The sequence below is a fragment of the Protopterus annectens genome, chromosome 9.part0 (assembly GCF_019279795.1).
Source record: "Protopterus annectens isolate FY-2018-M chromosome 9.part0, PAN1.0, whole genome shotgun sequence".
Classification (NCBI taxonomy): domain Eukaryota; kingdom Metazoa; phylum Chordata; order Ceratodontiformes; family Protopteridae; genus Protopterus; species Protopterus annectens.
Genome location: NC_056743.1, coordinates 1869365895 through 1869390120, shown reverse-complemented (window position 1 = coordinate 1869390120; position 24226 = coordinate 1869365895). Strand labels below are relative to the sequence as shown.

The window sequence follows — 24226 nt, the reverse complement described above, 5'->3', positions numbered from 1 at the left end:
TGCTTGCAGAGGGGGGACGAGCCCCATCCCCTGCAGTGCTTCCACCCGCAGGTGGCACAGGGCCACCGGAGGAGGGTCCAGACTGGGCACTAGTGCCAGGTGCACTCGCCAGCTGAGGTGGGAGAGGTGGGTCCGCTGGAACCCGCCTTCCCTGTCATCCTATGTTTTGCATTATGTCATGACAGTTTGGGTTAGTGACATATAATACCATTTACAATTAGTTGTAACGGCATGCATTAGTATTCCCATTAACCAAACACCCAGATATTCACACCATTGAACAGCGAGCATAACACATGCATAATTTGAACAGCAATACACAGTCCAACAACATGCAGGGTTGATTGATGGCAACAGGCTATCAGGTTTGGATGTATGAACAGGGCAGATGCATCAACGGACATGCAAATATATATGACCCAACAGGACATATGTCCAGGGGTGTTAATTGTGATTGCACATACCATTTTCACGTGGAATGGGTTATATGTGGTTATAGGGTGGGGTGAAGAAAATAATATTAACACCTTCGAATACCAATACATATGCTGTACATTTCTAATAGCTGCACATATATACACACTACTGTTCTAACTACAGTTTCCAATATGATAACTACTTCAACTTGGTGATAGGACTGTTACTGCAACATCAGTATACATTTTATTGTTCTTCATACACATTCATATCTAGCTTTGTTCAGCTACATCATCCTGCTACATTTGCTTTATTTAGCTATAGACAAGTGTGGATGTTTGGTATATCAGACAATCATACTATCTGCATATTGCAGACTGAGAGTAACATATCCAGATTTTGGGATACACATTCCAGATGCAGCAACACTTTGAACAGATTTTGCTGTTTGGTTTTCATTCTCACATGCATTTCATTCTGTACTGACTGCAGTATACTTTATTTAGGGATTATTACTACTGTATTGCTGGATTCATGACACTTTCTCACACTCTCTCACTTGTTTTCATTTTACTATTCAGGATGGTACTTACTTCTAGGCTTTATTGACATGTTTTACCTGTAGTTATTACAATCCTTTCCAGCAGTCTCACTTCTGTCATGTTTCAGTATTTCAACAGGGATATATTTCACACATGTGATTTCATCATCTTCTGCAGCTATACTTTTCAGCCTGCTGCAGGTTGTGTACTATTTTCTTACAGGTGGGGCATCTTTATTTCAGAATTTATGTCAGACATTTTCATTTTTCTGTTTGGATTACAGACTGCAACACACTTTTGTAATCAAGCAATACTTGCAAACACATTTACACTGTTACTTGCACATTTTATTACTTAGTGACTACACTGCACTCTTTTGCTAACTGTCATACTTTTATATTTCTTTACAGTTACTGGTAGTGGATTACTGACCTGCCTGGTGGTGCAACCGCACCAGCCTATCGCCATAGGCTCTGCGGTTCGCAGAATGAACACCTGCAGCTGTAATATAAATGAAGTAATATTGGAATACACATCTCCATAATATCAGCTAGTTTAATTTCTTACATACATAATTAAATGTAACTTACTCAGTAGTGGGGCGTTGGGCATTTGCCAGGCCTCCTAGATCCAAAGGTTCAATTGGTCCTGCTTGCATCACTTCAGGTCCGCATGGTGGTGACGGACCTGCTCACCAGCCCTTGGAATCCCTGTGGCACTGGTGAGATCATGAGCCAACCGGTCCCACGCCTCAGCCCTATATGCTCCCCACAGGACCTGGCCCTGCATGAGTTGGGCCTCATGATTGTGGACTAGGAGCCAGGCCATGTACCTGGACTCCTCAACGCCCCACCTCTGTGCTCGAAAGCAACTACCCTCACCTACTCCTGTCATTCTGGCTGCAAGTCAGTTCTACAATCGTTTATGCTGTGTATTCCCACCTATGGGGCTTATATAGTCCGTTTTTCCCACACATATCTGTGATTTGCCATTTTGGAATTGTATCAACTTCACTAAATCTGCATTGTCATGCTCCAGTTTGTATTCATTCCTATATATTTGCTATTATTGCATTTATAGGTACTGCTGTCATGGCTTAGTGGTTCAGTACCTTGACTATGGTGTATAGTATCCTGGGTTCGAACCTGGCCACTACTTTTTATTTTTTATGACTGTCTAGACAAGCTGAGGGGTGTGTCTGTGTAAAGGCAGTTTTGATACGGCTTGCTCAACGTTGCCCGTCGGTTAGCTTGTTTGCACGGTGTGCAGCTCTGCGCAAATGGGGTACGCTGGTTTAAGCCTCATTTGGCTATCAGCACGCATATTACACTCAGCTCAGCTAGGGGCACATAGATTCAGCGTGTTAAACCACTGCTCAGCTACAGGCACTCATTTTGCACCAGTTAAACCACTGCTCACCTACGGGCAGATGCACTCACCCTGTTAAACTGTAGCTCAGCTATGGGCACATCTGGCATTTTTTTTCTTTTGTTACCTCACATTTCTTCAATATAAATGGGCTATTTCATTACATTTTACATAAAATGTGATTTTATGTGTACATATTTGTCAGGGACTTGTTTCGTGCTTATTTTGCTAAAAATAAAAATTGGTGTTGTGGGGGCTCAAACCATGAATGCCAGCTCTTCAACCAACATCTCTACCACTACGCTATTGCTTCTTGGCTTACTTTGCATATTTAGTTCTTATATGCTTTCCCACTGACTGCTAACTGTGGCTGCGCTACGGGCACGCCCGCACAAACGGGTGCACTCACGGTTAAACATCTTTACAATTTAAAAAAAAATATGAGATGTTCATTTGTACATTTTATGTTCATAGTCTGTGGGGGCATGTGTTGTGTTGTGTTTATTCACATTTCCATGGACTCTGTTGTGGGTGTTTACTTTGGGCACTTTTACTCTTCTGGGGGCGTGTCCGCTTACAGGGCTCGGCCTACGGACACGCCCCCTACTGTCTTACACGGACCGTGTTAGCCTTAGGTGTGATTCAGCATGCTCTCATGAATATGCAGAGCATGCTGACATCACTCCGTTTAACTGCAGCCTCCGTGTATGAGTTATAACTCTTACACGGAGGCTTCCTGAATCCTGCCCGAAGTGTTTTTAAAATGCTATGAATAGGGGAAGAAGTGGGGTTAGGATTGCAGTTAGGGTTAGCACACGAGTAAGTCAGGCAGTTTTATTTCTACCTATGAACATTTGCATTTTCATTAGGTAATCGTTATTTATTATCTCCATAAGCATCTTTCTAAACCTCACTGCAAGCATAGGAAAAAATAAATAATCTGTAAATTTTTCATGAGTTTATTTAAGTGCTTATAAAATATCACATAAAAGTCAAAGCTCAGTTTTGCAGATTTTGCAGACAAAGGACCATAAAATATAAGGAGTGGTTCAATGCAAGAGAAGTGCTGAAAAACATGTCTGTAGAAATTTGAAGGTACACCAATGGTGCATTTTGCAAGGACAGAAGAAAAGAAGTGTCACAGAAAAGTATATTTATTGCACTGAAATGTACTTTTAATGTCTACTCATACCTGAAAAAAGGTTGTGAACAGTACAATGATAAGCACTGTTTATATTTTACAAATCAACCTGATGTAAAATGTAAACCTAGTGAATTTTGCAAGTTTATTTAGTTCTGAATACTCACCTGGAAAATTACACCCTTGTTCATCTGTTATAAAAGGCAACATTTTTATGATACATTGATCTAGAAAGATTAAAGCACAAAATAATAAAAAAACAAACAAAAATAAAATGCTTCTTTATGCAGAGGGCAAACCCCCCACACCCTACTAATTATATATACCAACTCTAATATTACACAAGTGGGAAAAGGGTGAATTCCCACTCTGTGCTGTACCTCAATAAGCACCACAGCAGCCAGCATTAAGAGTAAAAAAAAAGAGATTTTCATATCTTAATTAAGCTAAAAAACAAAAAAAAAAGTTCTTCCTTTTGAACATTTGTTCTGATTAATGGTAACTCAAATAATATCCTCGGGTAAATAAGTTGTGCAGCCTCAAAGCTGTACTAATTCAGATGCAGGGGGTGTGGAGATGAGTGAAGCAGCACACCTTGAAAATCTATAACTCTTTTCATATATGGTTTGTCTTTTTTTTACAGGATTTATTTACTTGGCATTTTCCAAGCTGTTTGTTCAGTTTTAGTTCAGTTCACCAATTCATTTCAGTTTTGTAATCTTTCAGTGATTTGTCCTTCAGTTCAACATTATGTTCCCATTATGACTCATTATTCTGAGAGACATGCAAAGATTTTATGTGATTTAAGCTGTATTATACCACCAAAATAATCATCTACAAGGTGTGAACAGCATACAGAAATAAGGGAAAGAAATATTTGGTAGGAGGATCCTGCTGGGAAACACAAAGAGGTCTACTATTCCAGGGAAAAAATACTAAGTTTTTCAGATATAACATCTGAAAATTTTATTTAGGCAGAAATAGCAGATACATAATAGTTCATATCAAAGCAGGTGATCCTTAACCACTATAAGAAAAATCCTGTACCTCTTACTGGTTGCATTATTTGTAAACTGTATGATTAGAGATGGCTTTGAAACTCCAAGAGATTAACAAGTGTTACATCCTAATAACTTTCTTCTATCTGTTATCTATTATGATTTAAAAATGTCTGCAATTTGGAAATTTCTTCAATATTTATTCATTTATTCATTTTTGTTCTTTTAAAAGCTTCCAATCCTGCACATCCATCCACAGCTATTATAGTTGTCATTATATGTGGCGCTGTAGCTGTTTGTGCCCTTTTGGTTATTTTTCTTTGTCAGAAAAGAAGAAAAGGTTTGTCTGCAACTTTTACTACAATAAACTATACATTTCATTTTCTTTATTTAATTTACTAATAACTATTTATCTTTTCTAGGGACACCTGCTACTCAAAATAGGTATGTACTAAAATATTTTAATATTAATTACTTGCATTGTATTTCAGCATCTACATTGGCATCATGTATATTAATAATATTGCTGGGACATGAGTGCAGCAAATCTGAGGTAATACTGTAGGACACTAGTACTCCTGTATTTGACTTTTACAATTAAATTGTTAATTAATTTTATCCCATGAGTCTAGGATAGTGATATGCCCACTGAATAAAAACATTTGCAGAAAGCTCATCCTAGTACTATGGGGAATGGCATTTGTTCACAAAGCAGTAAGCATGGTTATTAGAATTTGTTGCTAACATTTTTGCTATTAGACATAAGTAAATGAATGGTTAGGTCTAATTAAAAGTCACTACCATTCAGAATCTATGAGATAAATATTCCTAAGTGCATATAATATGATTTGGTTTTTTGCTACAAGTCTTGCTTAGTATAACAGATATGTGAAGAGCTACCTGGGGGACTGAATCATACTATTTATGAAAATATTTATCTAGAATGTCATGATCACCATTTCAGACTCCAGACTGTAAAACGATTAAGTATTAGCTGATTTTTGGTACAGAAAATAATAAATACATGCACAGGTCTTCAAGGCTCAGTCAGTTCAAAGTTAAATCAACAAATTGTATCAGAAATAGGAAATGCATAGGCATCATTGTTACTTTATCTTAGGATATTCCATGTAATCTAGAAGACGTCTGCATAATATAAAATGGATTGGTATAATAAGACATAAGATGCATTCTTGACTACTCCAGTGTGAGTGAGTGTGGTTAGTCAACAAAGAAATAAATATGTTCATATGTAAATGCACACAGACATAGAAACATGGACAGATGCATAAATAAACACAATCACATGCATTAACAGATTGAAAGCAACACTTCAAAACAAAATTACCTATAGACATAGCCCATTTTTTAGAACATAGTCCTCAATATCAACAAAGAAAGAAAGAAAGAGAGACAGAGAGCAAGTAAACTTTTATTAGAAAGCATAATATATTTTCAGCAAATCTCAGACTATTTAGACTTGGAATCTGTTATCATAACAGGTGAAACTTTAAGTGTAGAGAAAAAGAGATTTCAGATATGCTGCCCCCAAAAAATGAAACAATTTCTTTGAAAATAGCACCATGCACTACAAAGTAAGCTTTTCTGTGCATCACAAAATGAATGACTGAATTACAAAAGAATGGGGCATGTGGAGCAATCATGACACTGAGAAGAAGCAGTTACTCCAGGCTGCTGGAGTCAGCAAACCCTGAATGTACATAAGTTAGTATGAGAGACATGATGTGCAGAACTTGTATATAGATGGGTCAAACCCTGACTGTACATGAGTTAGTAGGAGGGGCATGATGTGCTGATGTTGTATACTGAGACGGGTCAAACCCTGACTGTACATGAGCTAGTAGGAGGGGCATGATGTGCTGACATTGTATACAGAGATGGGTCAAACCTTGATTGTACATGAGTTAGTAGGAGGAGCATGATGTGATGACATTGTATACTGAAAAGGGTCAAACCCTGACTGTACGTGAGTTAGTAGGAGGGGCATGATGTGCTGATGTTGCATACTGAGATGAGTCAAACCCCGACTATACATGACTTAGTGGGAGGGTCCTGGGCCCTCTACTGTTTGGCATCTACTTTTCAAACGTCCAGGCCAACACAGAAGGACAGTGGCTGACCAAGTTTGCAAGTCATGCAGACATCCTACAAAAGGGCCTCTCTAAGACCAATGACTGGTGTCAGAACCATGGCCTGAAGCTTAATGCCAAAAAATGCATTATCATCCCCTTTGGAAAAAACTCAGTTCCCATGAATTACCACATTGATGTGACCCCACTGAATACTGAAGTGATACCTAAGTGATCTGGGCACCCAGATCAACAGCCACCTCACCTTCGAACACCACATTGCCACTGTGGTGAGATAGTCCTTCTGCGTAGCACATCTTATAACCAAAGGTTTTGCATTCAGGAAGAAAGAGGTCATCATCCCTCTCTACTCATCCCTCATTAGACCAATCTTTGAATATAATGCCTTGTTTGGCATGTACCTGACCAGACACCTTCAACAGCTGGAGAGGCCACAAAAATACCTCACAAAAAAGGATCCTAGGCCTTAAACACAAGTCTTACATGGACAGACTCAAGAAACTTCAGCTGTTCTCAGTCTCTTATGATCTACTTCGAGGTGATCTCTGCTTCACTTACAAAGCCATGTCCAACCTAGACCTACTTGAAATGCTACACCTAAAGAAATCCCCCCATGCCACATGCGCCAGAGATCACAACTTCATTACCACAATTAACAGAACATGCTGGAGGGACAGGTTCATCTCCAAAAAACTGTCCATACTCTGAAATAAGCTTCCCATTCATGTCAAGCAGAGCACCTTGCTGGCCCTCTTCAACAGAAATCTTGGTGAGTGGTTGGGTAACAGAAAGTTCACTCCAGGGATCATTCCAGTTGCCCTACTGGATAGGGTTACTGTGAACTAACATTGGGTGGCATGGTGCTTGGGCAATTTTTGGGGGGTTAGGCTTCTAAAGGCTCCAGGGCCATTAGCCTAGTACACACCTATGAACCTATGAAGCTGTATATAGAGATGGGTCAAATCTTGACCGTACATGAGTTAGTAGGAGGGGCATGATGAGCTGAAGTTGTATACAGAGATCTGGAATTGCTGTGCATTTTCAATGTGGACAGAGTGGTACAACCACAAATACTACATAACTCCAATATACACAGAGCAGAACAACTACAACCCCTGTGTAACTCTGATATACACATGCAACTCCAATGCACACAGAGTGGAACAATCACAACTCCTTTGTAACTCCAATATACAAAGAGCTGATGACCTGAAACCATTATGATAACTCCAATATATACAGACCCAATTAACAGGAATCATGGTGTAGCTGCCATATACAAAGAGCCAATTATCTGGAATCACTATGCATATTCAAAGTGCACTAAGAAAAACAACCAAACTGTGTAACTTCAATACAAACATAGAGGAACAAGCACAAACACTGTGCAATTTTAATATACAGAGCTGAACAACCACAATCCCAGTGTAAATCCAGTAAACACAGAACCAATTGTCTGGAACCCATGTCTAACTGCAATATAAATAGAGCCAATTATCTGGTATCAATCTGTAATGCCACTATACAGAGATCCGACTATCTGGAAACACCGTGAGCTCCAGTATATACAGAACCAATTACCTAGAATCACTGTGTAACTCCACTATACACAGAGCTGATTATTTGGATCACTGTGCTCCTCCAATGTACAAGGGGCTTATTGCATGGAGTTACTGTGCATCTTCAATGTCCATAGAGTGGAACATTCACAAACACTGTGTAACTCCAATATACACAGATATCTGGAATCACTTTGTAACTCCACTATACACAGAACCAATTACCTGTAATCATTGTGCAACTCCAAGATACACAGAGCCAATAATTTGGAATTACTCGGGAACTCTAAAATACATAGATCCATTATCTAGAATTACTGTGTAACTCCAACATACACTGAGCTGATTATTGGGAATCACTGTGTAACTCCAAAATACAAAGAACTATTTACCCGGAATCACTCTGTAACTCCAATATACACAGAACTGATTTCCTGGAATCACTGTGTAGCTTCAATATATGCAGAGCCAGTCATCTGGAATGACTGTGCATCTTCAATGGACACAGAGTGGAACAACACACACACGCACTGTGTAACTCCAATATACACAGAGATGATTATATGGAGTCAATGTGTAACTCCACTATACACAGAAACAATTATCAGGAATCACTGTTCAACTCCGATATACACAAAGCTGATTACCTGGAATCATTATGTAACTCCAATATACACAGAGACAATTATCTGAAATCGATGTGTAACTATAATATACATAGAGCCGATTATCTAGAATCACTGGTAACTCCAATTTACAAAGAACCAGTTACCTGGAATCACTCTCTAACTCCAGTATACACCAAGCTGATTATCTGGAATCACAGTGTAACTCCAATATAGATAGTGCCAATTATCTGAAATTACTGTTTAACTCCAATATACATACAGCTGACTATCTGGAATCACTGTGTGACTCCAATATACACAGATTCAGTTACCTGAAGTTACTGAGTAATGCCAATATACACAGAGCTGATTATCTGGAATTAATTTGCATCTTCAATCCATGTAGACCAGAAAACCACAAACATTGTTCACCTCCAATATACACAAAGCCGATTACCTTGAATCACTCTGTAAATCCAATATACACAGAGCCAATTGTCTAAAACTACTGTGTAACTCCAACATACACAGAGCAAATTATCTGTAATCAGTGTATATCTATAATATGCACACAGCCGATTATCTGGAATCACTGGTAACTCCAATTTACAAAGAACCAATTACCTGGAATCACTGTCTAACTCCAATATATTTAGAGCTGATTATCTGGAATCACGCTGTAACTCCAACATAGATAGCTACAATTATTTGAAATTACTGTTTAACTCCAATATATGTACAGCTGACTGTCTGGAATCACTGTGTGGCTCCAATATACACAGAGCCAATTATCAGAAATTACTGAGTAATGCCAATATACACAGAGCTAATTATCTGAAATCAATGTGCATCTTCAATGCACATAGAGTGGAACAACCACAAACATTCTGTAACTCCAATATACACTGAGACAATTGTCTGGAATCACTGAGAAACTGCAATATACACAGAGCTCACTATTCAGAATCACAGTATAATCTAATATACCCACAACCGATTACCTGGAATCACTGTGTAACTCCAATATAAACATAGCCAATATTCTGGAATCACTGTGTAACTCCAATATAGATAAGAGCCCATTATCTGAAATTACTGAGTAATGCCAATATACACAGAGCCAATTATATGGAGTCAATATGCATCTTCAATGCACACAGAGTGGAAAAACGACAAACTCTGTAACTCCAATATATACACAGAACCGATTACCTGGAATTAATGTGTGACTCCAATTTACACAGATCCAATTATCTGAAATTACTGAGTAAAGCCAATATACATAAAGCCCGTTATGTGGAATCAAGGTGCATCTTCGATGCACAGAGAGAGAAAAAAAAACACCAACACTGTGTAACTCCAGTATACACAGAGCTATATATTTGGAATTACTGTGTAACTTCAATATACACAGAACTGATTATCTGAAATAACTGTGTAACTCCAACATACTAAAAAAGATTACCCAGAAGTACTCTGTAACTTCAATATATACACAGAACCAATTGTCTGAAATCTCTCTGTAACTCCAATATACACAAATTCAGTTATCTGAAATCATTCTGTAATGCCAATAAAATCACTCTGTAACTCCAATACAGACAGAGTCCATCATCTGGAATCACTGTGTTACTCCACTATACACAGAACCAATTACCTGTAATTATTAAAAACAACAAAATAACAAAAAAAAAAAACAGAAAATGGAACTTGCAATATTTAACCACACAAATATATAAATGACTAAGCACTTTCACCCTTACAACAAAGGGAGTTCTTGAGAGTCTGAAGAAGCCTGTTTGTTATAAGGGTAAAAGCACTTATTCATATATTTCTGTATATTTGTGTGATTAAACATTGGAAGTTCCATTTTCTGCCACTGGTCGTGTTTTTTTTTTTTTTTTTATGTTACTTTTTGTTTTTAGTAGTTTTTGTTTTGGCTATTAACCATCTATTATGATTACCTGTAATTATTGTGTAACTCCATTATATACAGAGCCAGTTATCTGGAATCAATCTGTAACTCCAAAATACACAGACACCATTATCTAGAATTACTGTGTAACTCCAATAAACACAGAGCTGATTATGTAAAATTACTGTGCAACTCTGATATACACAAAGCAGATTATTAGGAATCACTCTGTAACTCCAATATACAAAGAACCAATTACCCGGAATCAGTATGTAACTCCATCATACACAGATCCGATTATCTGGTATCACTCTGTGAGTCCAATATACACAGATCCAATTATTTGAAATGACTGAGTAATGCATGCAATATACACAGAGCTGATTAGAGGGAATCAATGTGCATCATCAATGTGCATGGAGCAGAATATCCACAAACACTGTGCAATTCCAATATAACATAGCCAGTTATCTGGAATCACTGGGTAACTCCACTATACATAGAAACATATAACTGGAATCACTGTGTAACTCCAGTATACACAAAGTTGATTATCTAAAATTACTGTGTAAATCCAATATATATATATAGACAATTATCTGGAATCATTGTGTAACTCCAATATGTAAAGAACCAATTACCTGGAATCACTCTCTAACTCAATATACAAACAGCTGATTATCAGGAATCACTCTGTAACTCCAATATAGATTGAGACATTTATTACTGTGTAACTTCAATATACACAGAGCCAACTATCTGAAATCACTATTTGACTCCAATATACACATATCCAGTTATCTGAAATTACTGAGTAATGCCAATATACACAGAGTTGATTATATGGAATCAAAGTGCATCTTCGGTGTGCATAAAGCAGAAAAACTACAGACACTATGCAACTCCAATACACAAAGAACCAATTACCTGGAATCACTGTGTAACTCCAATATATACAGAGCTGATTATCTGGAATAACTGTGTAACTCCAATATACAAAAAAAAAATGACTACCTGGAATTACACGGTAAGGCCAATATATACACAGAACCGATTATCTGGAATCACTCTGTAACTCCAATATACACATAGCCAGTTATCTGGAATCATTCCCTAACACCAATATAAACAGAGATGATTATCTGAAATCACTCTATATCTCCAAAATAGACACAGCCCATTATCTGGAGTCACTGTGTAACTCCTCTATACACAGAACTAATTACCTATAATTATTGTGTAACTTCAGTAGATATAGAGCAAATTATCTGGAATCAATCTGTAACTCCAAAATATACAAACATTATTATCTAGAATTATGGCTACAACTCCAATAAACACAGAAATGATTATCTGGAATCACAGTGTAACTCCAATATACACAAAGCCCATTATCTGGAATCACTTCACTGTTTAGCTCCAATATACACAAACCCAGTTATGTGGAATCAATGTGCATGTTCAATGTGCAGAAAGTGGAACAACACAAACACTGTGTAATTCCAATATACACAGAGACAATAGCTAAAATCACTGTGTAACTCCACTATACACAAAAACAATTACCTCAAATCACAGTCTAACTCCAATATACACAGAGCCAATTATCTGAATTCAGTGTGTAACTCCCATATACACAGAACCGATTATCTGGAACCACTGTACAACTTCAATATGTACAGATCCAATTTCCTGGAATTACTGAGTAACTGCAATATGCACAGAGCCAATTATCTGCAATCAATGTGCATCTTCTATGTGCATAAAGTGGAAAAAAAACACAAAAACTTTGTAACTCCAAGACACACAGAGCCACGTCCATAGAATTACTGTGTAACTTCAACATAAACAGAGCAAACTATTTGGAATCACTGTGCAACTCCAATATACAAAGAACCAATTGACTGGGATCACTCTGTAACCCCAATATACACAGAGCTGATTATCTGGAATCACTCTGTAACCCCAATATACACAGAGCTGATTATCTGGAATCACTTTGTAACTCCAATATAAACAAAGCTGATTATCTGGAATCACTCTGTAATTCCAATATACACAGAGCTGATTATCTGGAATCACTCTGTAACCCCATATACACAGAGCAGATTATCTGGAATCACTCTGTAACTCCAATATACACAGAACTGATTGTTTGGAATCACTGAGGAACTCCAATATACACAGAGCTGATTATCTGGAATCACTGTGTAACTCCAATATACACAGAGCTAATTATCTGGAATCACTCTGTAACTCCAATATAAACAGAGCTGATTATCTGGAATCACTCTGTAACTCCAATATAAACAGAGCTGATTATCTGGAATCACTCTGTAACTCCAATATAAACAGAGCTGATTATCTAAAATGACTGAATAATGCCAATATGCATAAGGATGATTATCTGGGATCAAAGTGCATCTTCAATGTGCACAGAGCAGAGCAACAAAGAACACTGTGTAACTCAAATATACACAGAACTGATTGTTTGGAATCACCGAGGAACTCCAATATACACAGAGCTGATTATCTAGAATCACTGTGTAACTTCAATATACATATTAACAGTTACCTGGAATCCCTGTGTAACTCCAATATACACAGATCACATTATCTGGAATCATTGCGCATCTTTAATGTGCACAGAAGGGAACAACACAAACATTGTATAATTCTAATATACATAGAGGCAACTATCTGGAATCACTGCGTAACTCAACAATATACAGAAACAATTACTTGGAATTACTGTGTAACTCCAACATACATAGAGTCGATTATCTGGAATCACACAGAAACTCTAATAAAGACACAGATGGTTATCTGGAATAACTGTGCAACTCCAATAAATACAGAACAATTACCCAGAATATCTATGTAACTCCAATATACAGAGTTAATTACCTGGAATCACTCTGTAACTCCAATGTACACAGTGGCATTTATCTAAAATTACTGTGTAACTCCAGTAAACACAGAGCTGATTATGCGGAATCAATGTGTAACTTAAATATTCACAGAGCTATTCATCTGGAATCATTGTGTAACACCAATATATAAAGAAGTGATTACCTGAAATCACTCTGTAACTCCAATATACGCAGAGACAATTGTCTGTAATTACTCTGTAACTCCAATAAGGAGAGTGCTGGTTATCTGAAATTACTGAGTAATGCCAAAACACATAGGCCAAATTATCTGGAATCAATGTCCATCTTTGATGTGTACAAAGTGGAACAATCACAAACACTGTTTAACTCCAAAATACACAGAGTAGATTGTAATCACTGAGAAACTCCAATACACACAGAGGCAATTATTTGCAATCAGTGTGTAACTACAATATACACAGAACCCATTATCTGGAATCATTCTGTAACTGCAATATAGATAGAACTGATTATCTGGAATTACTGTCAAATTCCATTATATACAGAGCTGATTATCCAGAGTGGAGGTGCTGCGGTAGTGTTGTTGCCTCACAGTAAGACGCTGTCTGGTTCGATTCTCAGCTAGAGCGTCTTCTGTGTGGAAACATGCATGAATGGGCATACCTTCATTGAAGGTTGTGCATTAGGGCTGGTAACTTGGCATGTAAAAATCAACTACCAATTATTAGTGGACCGGAGTTCCGCTGTGGCGACCCCTAACCGGGAAAAGCCGAAAGACACAACAATGTCTAACTGCAATATTTACAGGCATGATTATCTGGAATCACTGTGTACCTCCATTTTACAAAGAATTGATAACTTGGAATCACCCTATTACTCTAATACACACAGAGATGATTATCTAGAATCACCTTGTAACTTCAATACAGACAGAGCTGATTATCTGGAAATAATGTGTAATTCCAATATCCAAAGAACCAATTAGCCTGAAAAACTGTGTAAATCCAATATACACAGAGCTGATTACCTACAATTATTGAGTACCTCACATATACACACAACCAATTGTCTGGAATCACTGTACAGCTCACTTATACACACAGCAAATTACCTGGAATCACAGTGCAACTCCAATGAACTCTGAGCCAATTATCTGGAATCAATGTGCATCTTCAATGTGCACAAAGTGGAGCAGCAACAAACACTGTGTGACTCCAATATACAGCTCCAAACCCACAGATGGTAGCAAATAATTTTAATGAACAAGCAGGATAAGCGCTTTTGTCTTGTGTAAATTTTAATTGAAACTAATTGAAATGGGTATAAATTAAATGTAATGTAACTTTGAGGCATCTGATGAAGTCTTGTACACAAGACGAAAGCGCTTATCCTGCTTGTTCATTAAAATTATTTGCTACCATCTGTGGGTTTGGACCTCTGCTTTACGTATTTGCTGAGTACTCTACAATTATATTCTTCGTTTCCAGTATACACAGAGCCAGTTACCTGGAATCACTGAGCATCTTCAATGTGCTGATTCAAGAACTGATTACCTGGAATTGCACTGTAACTCCAAAATATATGCAGAGCCGATTATCTGGAATAACTCTGTAACTCCAATGTAGACAAAGTTGATTATCTGGAATCACTCTGTACCTCCAATATAGACAGAGCTATTTATCTAGAATTACTGTCTAACTCCAGTATACACAGAGCTGATTATCTGGAATCACCTTTTAACTTCAATATAGACAGACCTGATTATCTGGAATTAATGTGTAACTCCAATATCCACAGGACTAATTATCCTGTAAAACTGTGTAAATCCAGTATACATTGACCTGATTCCTGCAATTACTGAGTGCATCTAATCTACACAGAGCCAGTTATCTGGAAGCCCTGTTCATCTTTAAAGCATGTAGAGCTGAACAACCACAAACACTGGGTAACTCTAATATACACAAAACCATTATCTGGAATCACTCTGCAACTCCAATAAACACAGAGCCAATTACCTCGAATCATTGTGTAACTTGAATATATACAGAGTCAGTTATCTGGAATCACTGGGTAACTCCAATATATGCAGAGTTGATTACCTGGAGTCACTGTGTAACTTCAATATACTTATATATATATTTTTCTGATATCACTCTGTAACTTCAACAAACAACAAACACAGAATGATTGTCTGGAACTAATGCAGATTTTGTTAAATGCCATGGCACCACCAGGTATTAATGAATATATTTCAATAAAACCTATATTGCAAGCTAAGGTGTGATTTTAGTTTTAAAATAATCTTAAACATTTAGTTTATAACTTGTATGCAATAATATATTGTTAATAGTAGTTATTTCAAAGTAATTTGCTTGTATGAGTGAGGTTTTGTAGTATTAAGTTGTGAATGAGTAGAACTAGTATTTTGACGGCATATTAAGGAACTTTTTTGTGCAAGAGGAGACTTGTTCAAGGGATTGTTGGATTTGAAATGAGCTGTTGCCTATTTAAAGTGTTTGTAATATTTTACTATGGTTCTGATGAAGTCTAGTTATATTAGATGAAAGCACTTAACCGTTTTTATTCAAACTATTGTTTTTACAATAAATATAGTTTTTACTTTTGTATATTCAGTCTACTTTTTGTTGCTACAACCCAGCCAGTAGATTCCTGGTGAACTCGTATTTTAGCAGTTTTGTTAACTCCAAAATACACAGAACAGATTGTCTGTAATCACTGAGAAACTCCAATGCACACAGAGGCAATTATTTGGAATCAGTATGTAAATGCAATATACACAGAACCAATTACCTGGAATCACTGTGTAACTCTAATATATACAGACCCCAGTATCTGGAATCATTCTGTAACTCCAATATAGAAGAGCTGATTATCTAGAATTAGTGTCTAGCTGTAATATTTAAAGACATGATTATCTGAAATCACTGTGTAACTCCATTTTACAAAGAACCGATAACCTGGAATCACACTGTTACTCCAATACACACAGAGCTGATTATCTGGAATCACCTTGTAACTTCAATGTAGACAGACCCGATTATCTGGAATTAATGTGTAACTCCAATATCCACAGGACTAATTATTCTGAAAACTGTGTAAATCCAGTATACACAGACCTGATTACCTGCATTTATTGAGTGTATCAAATATACACAGAGCCAGTTATCTGGAATCCCTGTGCATCTTTAATACACAGAGAGCTGAACAACCAGAAACACTGTGTAACTCTAATATACACAGAACTGTTTATCTGGAAGCACTTTGCAACTCCAATATACACAGAGCCAAATACCTGGAATCATTGTGTAACTCCAATATGCACAGAATCAATTTTCTGGAATCACTGTGCAACTCCAATATGTGCAGAGTTGATCAACTGGAATCATTGTGTAAGTCCAATATACTCAGAGCCATTTTTCTCATATCAATCTGTAACTTCAACAAACACAGAGATGATTGTCTGGAATTATAGTTAACTCCAATATACACAGAGTCAATTATCTGGAATCACTATACATCTTAAAGGTGCACAAAGCGGAACAGAACAAATACCATATAATGCCAATATACAGAGAGCTGATTGTCCAAAATCACTGTGGAACACCAGTATACATGGAACTAATTACCTGGACTTACTCTGTTAATCCAATATACACAGAGCCAGTTATCTGGAATTATTGTATAACTCCAATATACACAGAGCAGATTATCTGGAATCACTCTGTAACTCCAATAAGGACAGTTCCGATTAACTGGATTTACTGGGTAATGCCAAAATACATAGGCCAAATTATCCAGAATCAGTGTCTATCTTTGATGTGCACAAAGTGGAACAATCACAAACACTCTTTAACTCCAAAATATACGGAGCAGATTGTCTCTAATCACTGAGAAACTCTAATACACACAGAGGCAATTATTTGGAATCAGTATGTAAATGCAATATACACAGAACCAATTACCTGGAATCACTGTGTAACTCTAATATATACAGAACCCAGTATCTGGAATCATTCTGTACCTCCAATATATATAGTGCTGATTATCTGGAATTACTGTCTAATTCCAATATACACATAACTGATTATCTGGAATTAATGTCTAACTGTGATATTTACAGACATGATTATCTGAAATCATTGTGTAACTCCATTTTACAAATAATCAATAACTTGTAATCACCCTGTTACTCCAATACACACAGAGATGATTATCTGGGATCACCTTGTAACGTCAATATAGACAGAGCTGATTATCTGGAATTAATGTGCAACTCCAATATCCACAGGACCAATTATCCTGAAAATCTGTGTAAAACCAGTATACACAGAGCTGATTACCTGCAATTATCGAGTACCTCAAATATACACACAGCCAATTATCTGGAATCACTGTGCAGCTCCAATATACACACAGCAAATTATCTGCAATCACTGTGTAACTCCAATATACATGGAACCAGATTCCTGGAATCTTTGTGCAGGTTCAATGAACTCTGAGCCAATTATCTGGAATCAATGTGCATCTTCAATGTGCACAAAGTTGAGCAGCAACAAGCACTGTGTAACTCCAATATACACAGAGCCATTACCTGGAATCATTGTGTAACTTCAATATACACAGAGCCATTACCTGGAATCATTGTGTAACTTCAATATACTTAGAGCCATTCTTCTGATATCACTCTGTAACTCCCATAAACACAGATGAGATTGTCTGGAATTATTAACTCTAATATACAGAAAGTTGATTATCTAGAATTACAGGGCATCTTAAATGTGCAAAAAATGGAACAGCACAAATGCTGTTTACCTCCAATATACAGAGAGCTGATTGTCTGTAATCACTGTGTAACACCACTATACAGAGAACCAATTAACTGGACTCACTGTGTAACTCCAATATACACAGAGCCAGTTACCTGGAATCACTGAGCATCTTCAATGTGCATAAAATGGAACAATCACAAACACTATGTAATGCCAGTATACACGGTGATGGTTATCTGGAATCACTGTGTAACTCCAATATACACAGAGCCAGTTACCTGGAATCACTGAGCATCTTCAATGTGCATAAAATGGAACAATCACAAACACTATGTAATGCCAGTATACACGGTGATGGTTATCTGGAATCACTGTGTAACTCCAATACACACAGAGCCAGTTACTTGGAATCACTGAGCATCTTCAATGTGCATAAAATGGAAATATCACAAACACTATGTAATGCCAGTATACACAGTGAGGATTATCTGGAATCACTATATAACTCCAGTATACACAGAACTAATTCTCTGCAATCACTGTGTAACTCCAATATACACAGAGCTGATTACCTGGAATTGTTGGACATCCTCTGAGCATAGAGTGGAAAAAACACAAACACTGGCTAACCCCAGTATATAGAGGGCCAATTACCTGGACTCACTGTGTAACTCCAACATACAAAGAGCTGATTACCTGGAATTGCATTGTAACTTCAATTTATAAGCAGAGCCGATTATCTGGAATCACTCTGTAACTCCAATGTACCCAAAGTTGATTATTTGGAATCACTCTGTAACTCCAATAAAGACAGAGAAGATTATCTGAAATTACAGAGAAATTCCAATACACAAATACAGAGCCAATTATCTGGAAACAATGTCCATCATCGATGTGCATGAAGTGGAACAATCACAAACACTGTTTAACTCCAAAATACACAGAGAAGATTGTCTGGAATCACTGAGAAACTTCAATATACACAGAGGTAATTATCTGGAATCACTGTATAACTATAATTTACACAGAACCGATTACCTGGAATCACTGTGTAACTCCACTATACACATAGTCCATTATCTGGAATCACTTTGTACCTCCAATATAGACAGAGCTAATTATCTAGAATTACTGTCTAACTCCAATATACACAGACCTGATTATCTCGAATTAATGTGTAACTGTAATATTCACAGACTTGATAGTCTGGAATCACTGTGTATCCCCATTTTACAAAGAACTGATGACCTGGAATCACTCTGTTACTCCAATATACACTGAGCTGATTATCTGGAATCACCTTGCAACTTCAATATAGACAGACCCGGTTATCTGCAATTAATATGTAACTCCAATAAACACAGGACTAATTATCCCGTAAAACTGTGTAAATCCAGTATATGCAGACCTGATTCCTGCAATTATTGAGTGCATCAGATATACACAGAGCCAATTATCTGGAATCCCTGTGCATCTTTAATGCACATAGAGCTGAACAACCACAAGCACTGATATACACAGAACCATTATCTGGAAGCACTCTGCAACTGCAATATACACATGACCAATTACTTGGAATCATTCTGTAACTTCAATATACACAGAGTCAATTATCTGGAATCACTGTGTAACTCCAATATATGCAGAGCTGATTGCCTGGAATCAATGTGTAACTTCAATATACTCAGATCCATTTATCTGATATTACTCTGTTACATCAACAAACACAGAGATGATTGTCTGGAATTATTGTTTAACTTCAATATACACAGAGCTGATTATCTGGAATCACTGAGTATCCTCAGTGAACATGGAGTCTGACTTGAAACAAAGCCAATTTTCATTGGAGGCCTGGGGAGAAATGCTCGAGATGCATGTGTTTGTAACGTGGGAGGAAACTGGATCACTGGTAGGAAACCCACACAAATGCAGGGAGGACATGCAGACTACACACAGAAGGCACCCCAGTGAGAATTGAACAGGGAACCATTTTCTGTGAGGTGACCATGCAACCACTGCACCACTGCACCGTCCATCCTTTGAATCTCTGTGAAACTCCAATATACACATTGTTGATTATCTGGAATCACTGAGACAGTCCAATATCCATGAAGGCAATTATCTGGAATCACTCTGTACCTCCAATGTACACAGAGCTGATTATCTGGAATTAATGTGTAACCCTTATATTCACAGACCTGATTATCTGGAATCACTGTGTGCCTCCACTTTATAAATAACTGATAACCTGGAATCACTCTGTAACTCCAATATTCACAGAGATGATTATCTGGAATCACCTTGTTAACCCCAATATATTCAGAGCCTATTATCTGGAATTAATGTGGAACTCCAATATTTGCAGGACCAAATTTCCTGAAAAAATGAATAATTCCAGTATAGAAAAAGCTGATTACCTGCAATTTTTGAGTACCTTCAATATACACAAAGCCAATTATCTGGAATCACTCTGCATCTTTAAGGCACATAGAATGGAACAACCACAAACACTGTGTAACTGTAATATAAACAGAACCAATTATCTGGAATCACTCTGTAACTTCAATATTCACAGAGATGATTATCAGGAATCACCTTGTTAACCCCAATATATTCAGAGCCTATTATCTGGAATTAATGTGGAACTCCAATATTTGCAGGACCAAATTTCCTGAAAAAATGAATAATTCCAGTATAGAAAAAGCTGATTACCTGCAATTATTGAGTACCTTCAATATACACAAAGCCAATTATCTGGAATCACTCTGCATCTTTAAGGCACATAGAATGGAACAACCACAAACACTGTGTAACTGTAATATAAACAGAACCAATTATCTGGAATCACTCTGTAACTCCAATATACAAAGAGCCAATTACCTGGAATAATACTAAGAACCATTTATCTGATATCACTCTGAGCTTCAATAAACACAGAGGCAGTTGTCTGTAATTACTGTTTAACTCCAATATACACAGAACCAATAATCTGGAATCACTGAGAATCTGAAAGGTGCACAGAACTGAGCAGCTATGCTTTTTAATGCCAATATAGAGAGAGCTGATTGCCTGGAATCACTGTGCACCACTATACACAGAATAAATTATCTGGACTTACTATGTGACTCCAATATACACAGAGCCAGTTATGTGGAATTATTGTGTAACTCCAATATACACAGATCTGATTGCCTGGAATCCCTGAGCATCTTCAATGTGCATAGAGTGGAAAAATCACAAACATTATGTAACTCCAATATACACATTGCTGATTATCTGGAATCACTGAGAAAATGCAATATATACAGACCCAATTTTCTGGAATCACTGTGCAACTCCAAAGTACACAGAACTGATTATCTGGAATCATTGAGTATCCCCAATGCGCATAGTATGGAAAAAACGCAAACACTGTATAAGTCCAATGTACACAGAACCAATTACTGGGAATCACTGTGCAACTCAAATATACATAGAGCTAATTATTTGGAATCACTGTGTAACTCCAACATACAAAGACTTGATTACCTGTAATCACACCATAACTCCAATATATACACAGAGGTAATTATCTGGAATCACTATGTAAGTCCAATGTACACAGAGCTGATTATCTGGAATCAGTCTGCAACTCCAATAAGTACAGTGCCAATTATCAGAAATTACTGAGTAATGCCAATATACATAGGCCAAATTATCTGCAATGTCCATCTTTGATGTGCACAGACTAGAACAATAACAAATAGTGTTTAACTCCAAAATACACAGAGCTGATTGTCTGTAATCACTAAGAAACTCCAGTACACACAGAGGTAATTATTTTGGAATCAGAGTGTAACTACAATATACACAGAACCAAGTTCCTGGAATCACTGTGTAACTCTAATATATACAGACCCCAGTATATGGAATCATTCTGTAACTCCAATATAGATAGAGCTGATTATCTGGAATTAAAGTCTAACTGTAATATTTACAGACATGATGATTTGGAATCACTGTGTAACTCCATTTTACAAAGAACAGATAACCTAGAATCACCATGTTACTCTAATACACACAGGGCTTATTATCTGGAATTAATGTCTAACTGTAATATTTACAGGCATGATTTTCTGGAATCCCTGTGTAACTCCATTTTACAAAGAACAGATAACCTAGAATCACCCTGTTACTCCAATACACACAGAGCTGATTATCTTAAATCACCTTGTAACTTCAATGCAGACAGAGCTGATTATCTGGAATTAATGTGTAACTCCAATATCCACAGGACCAATTATCCTGAAAACTGTGTAAATCCAGTATACACAGAGCTGATTACCTGCAATTATTGAGTACCTCATGTATACACACAGCCAATTATCTGGAATCACTGTGCAGCTCCAATTTGCACACAGCAAATTACCTGAAATCACTGTGTAACTCCAATATACATGCAACCAAATTCCTGGAATCATTGTGCAGCTCCAATGAATTCTGAGCAAATTATCTGGAATCAATGTGCATCTTCAATGTGCACAACGTGGAGCAGCAACAAACACTGTGAAACTCCAATATACAAAGAGCCAATTACCTGGAATCATTGTGTAACTTCAATATACTCAGAGCCATTCTTCTGATATCACTCTGTAACTTTGACATTGTGATCTGTAGTGAGAGTAGGGAAGAGGTGGATGAGACCCTGGAGAGATGGAGATATGCTCTAGATAGAAGAGGAATGAAGGTCTGCAGGACTAAGACAGAATATATGTGTGTGAATGAGAGGGAGAATAGAGGAATGGTGAGGATGCAAGGAGTAGAGATGGTGAAGGTGGATGAGTTTAAATACTTAGGATCAATAGTTCAGAATAATGGTGAGAGTGGAAGAGAGTTGACGAAGAGAGCACAGGCAGGATGGAGTGAGTGGAGAAGAGTGTCAGGAGTGATTTGTGACAGACGAGTACCAGTAAGAGTGAAAGGGAAGGTTTACAAGAGGGTAGTGAGACCAGCTATGTTATATGGGTTGGAGACAGTGGCATTGACAAAAAGGAAGGAGTTAGAGCTGGATGTGGCAGAGTTAAAGATGTTAAGATTAGCACTGGGTGTGACGAGGGTGGTCAGGATTAAGAATAAGTATATTAGAGGGTCAGCCCAGATTGGAAGGTTTGGAGACAAAGCCAGAGAGGCAAGGTTATGTTGGTTTGGACATGTGTTGAGGAGGGATGCTGAGTACATTGGAAAAAAAGATGCTAAGGATGAAGCTATAGGTATCAGGAAAAGAGAAAGGCCTAAGATAAGGTTTGTGGATGTGGTGAGAGAGGACATGCATGTGGTTGGTGTGACAGAGCAAGATTCAGAGGACAGGAAGAAATGGAAACAGACAGCCCACTGTGGCGACCCCTAATGGGAACAGCCGAAAGAAGATGATGACGACTCTGTAACTCCAATAAACACAGATGAGATTGTCTGGAATTATTGTTTAACTCCATTATACAGAAAGTCGATTATCTGGAATTACAGGGCACCTTAAATGTGCACAAAATGGAACAGTAGAAATGCTGTTTACCTCCAATCTACAGAGAGCTGATTGTCTGTAATCACTGTGTAACACCACTATACAGAGAACCGATTAACTGGACTCGCTCTGTAACTCCAAAATACACAGAGCCAGTTACCTGGAATTACTGAGCATCTTCATGTGCAGAAAATGGAACAATCACAAACATTATGTAATGCCAGTATACATGGTGATGGTTATCTGGAATCACTGTGTAACTCCAGTATACACAGAGCCAGTTACCTGGAATCACTGAGTATCGTCAATGTGCATAAAATGGAACGATCACAAACACTATGTAATGCCAGTATACTCGGTGATGGTTACCTAGAATCACTGTGTAA

At 37.4% G+C, this 24226-nt stretch overlaps 1 long non-coding RNA gene across 1 annotated transcript in view; it reads left to right on the top strand.

Moving 5' to 3' along the window:
• Positions 1-4700: 4700 nt before the first annotated feature.
• Positions 4701-24226, top strand: part of LOC122812299 — a 102161-nt gene continuing 82635 nt past the window's right edge. The window contains exons 1-2 of the long non-coding RNA XR_006366379.1: positions 4701-4806; positions 4889-4910. This is a non-coding gene — a long non-coding RNA (uncharacterized LOC122812299). The remainder of the gene's footprint in view (positions 4807-4888; positions 4911-24226) is intronic.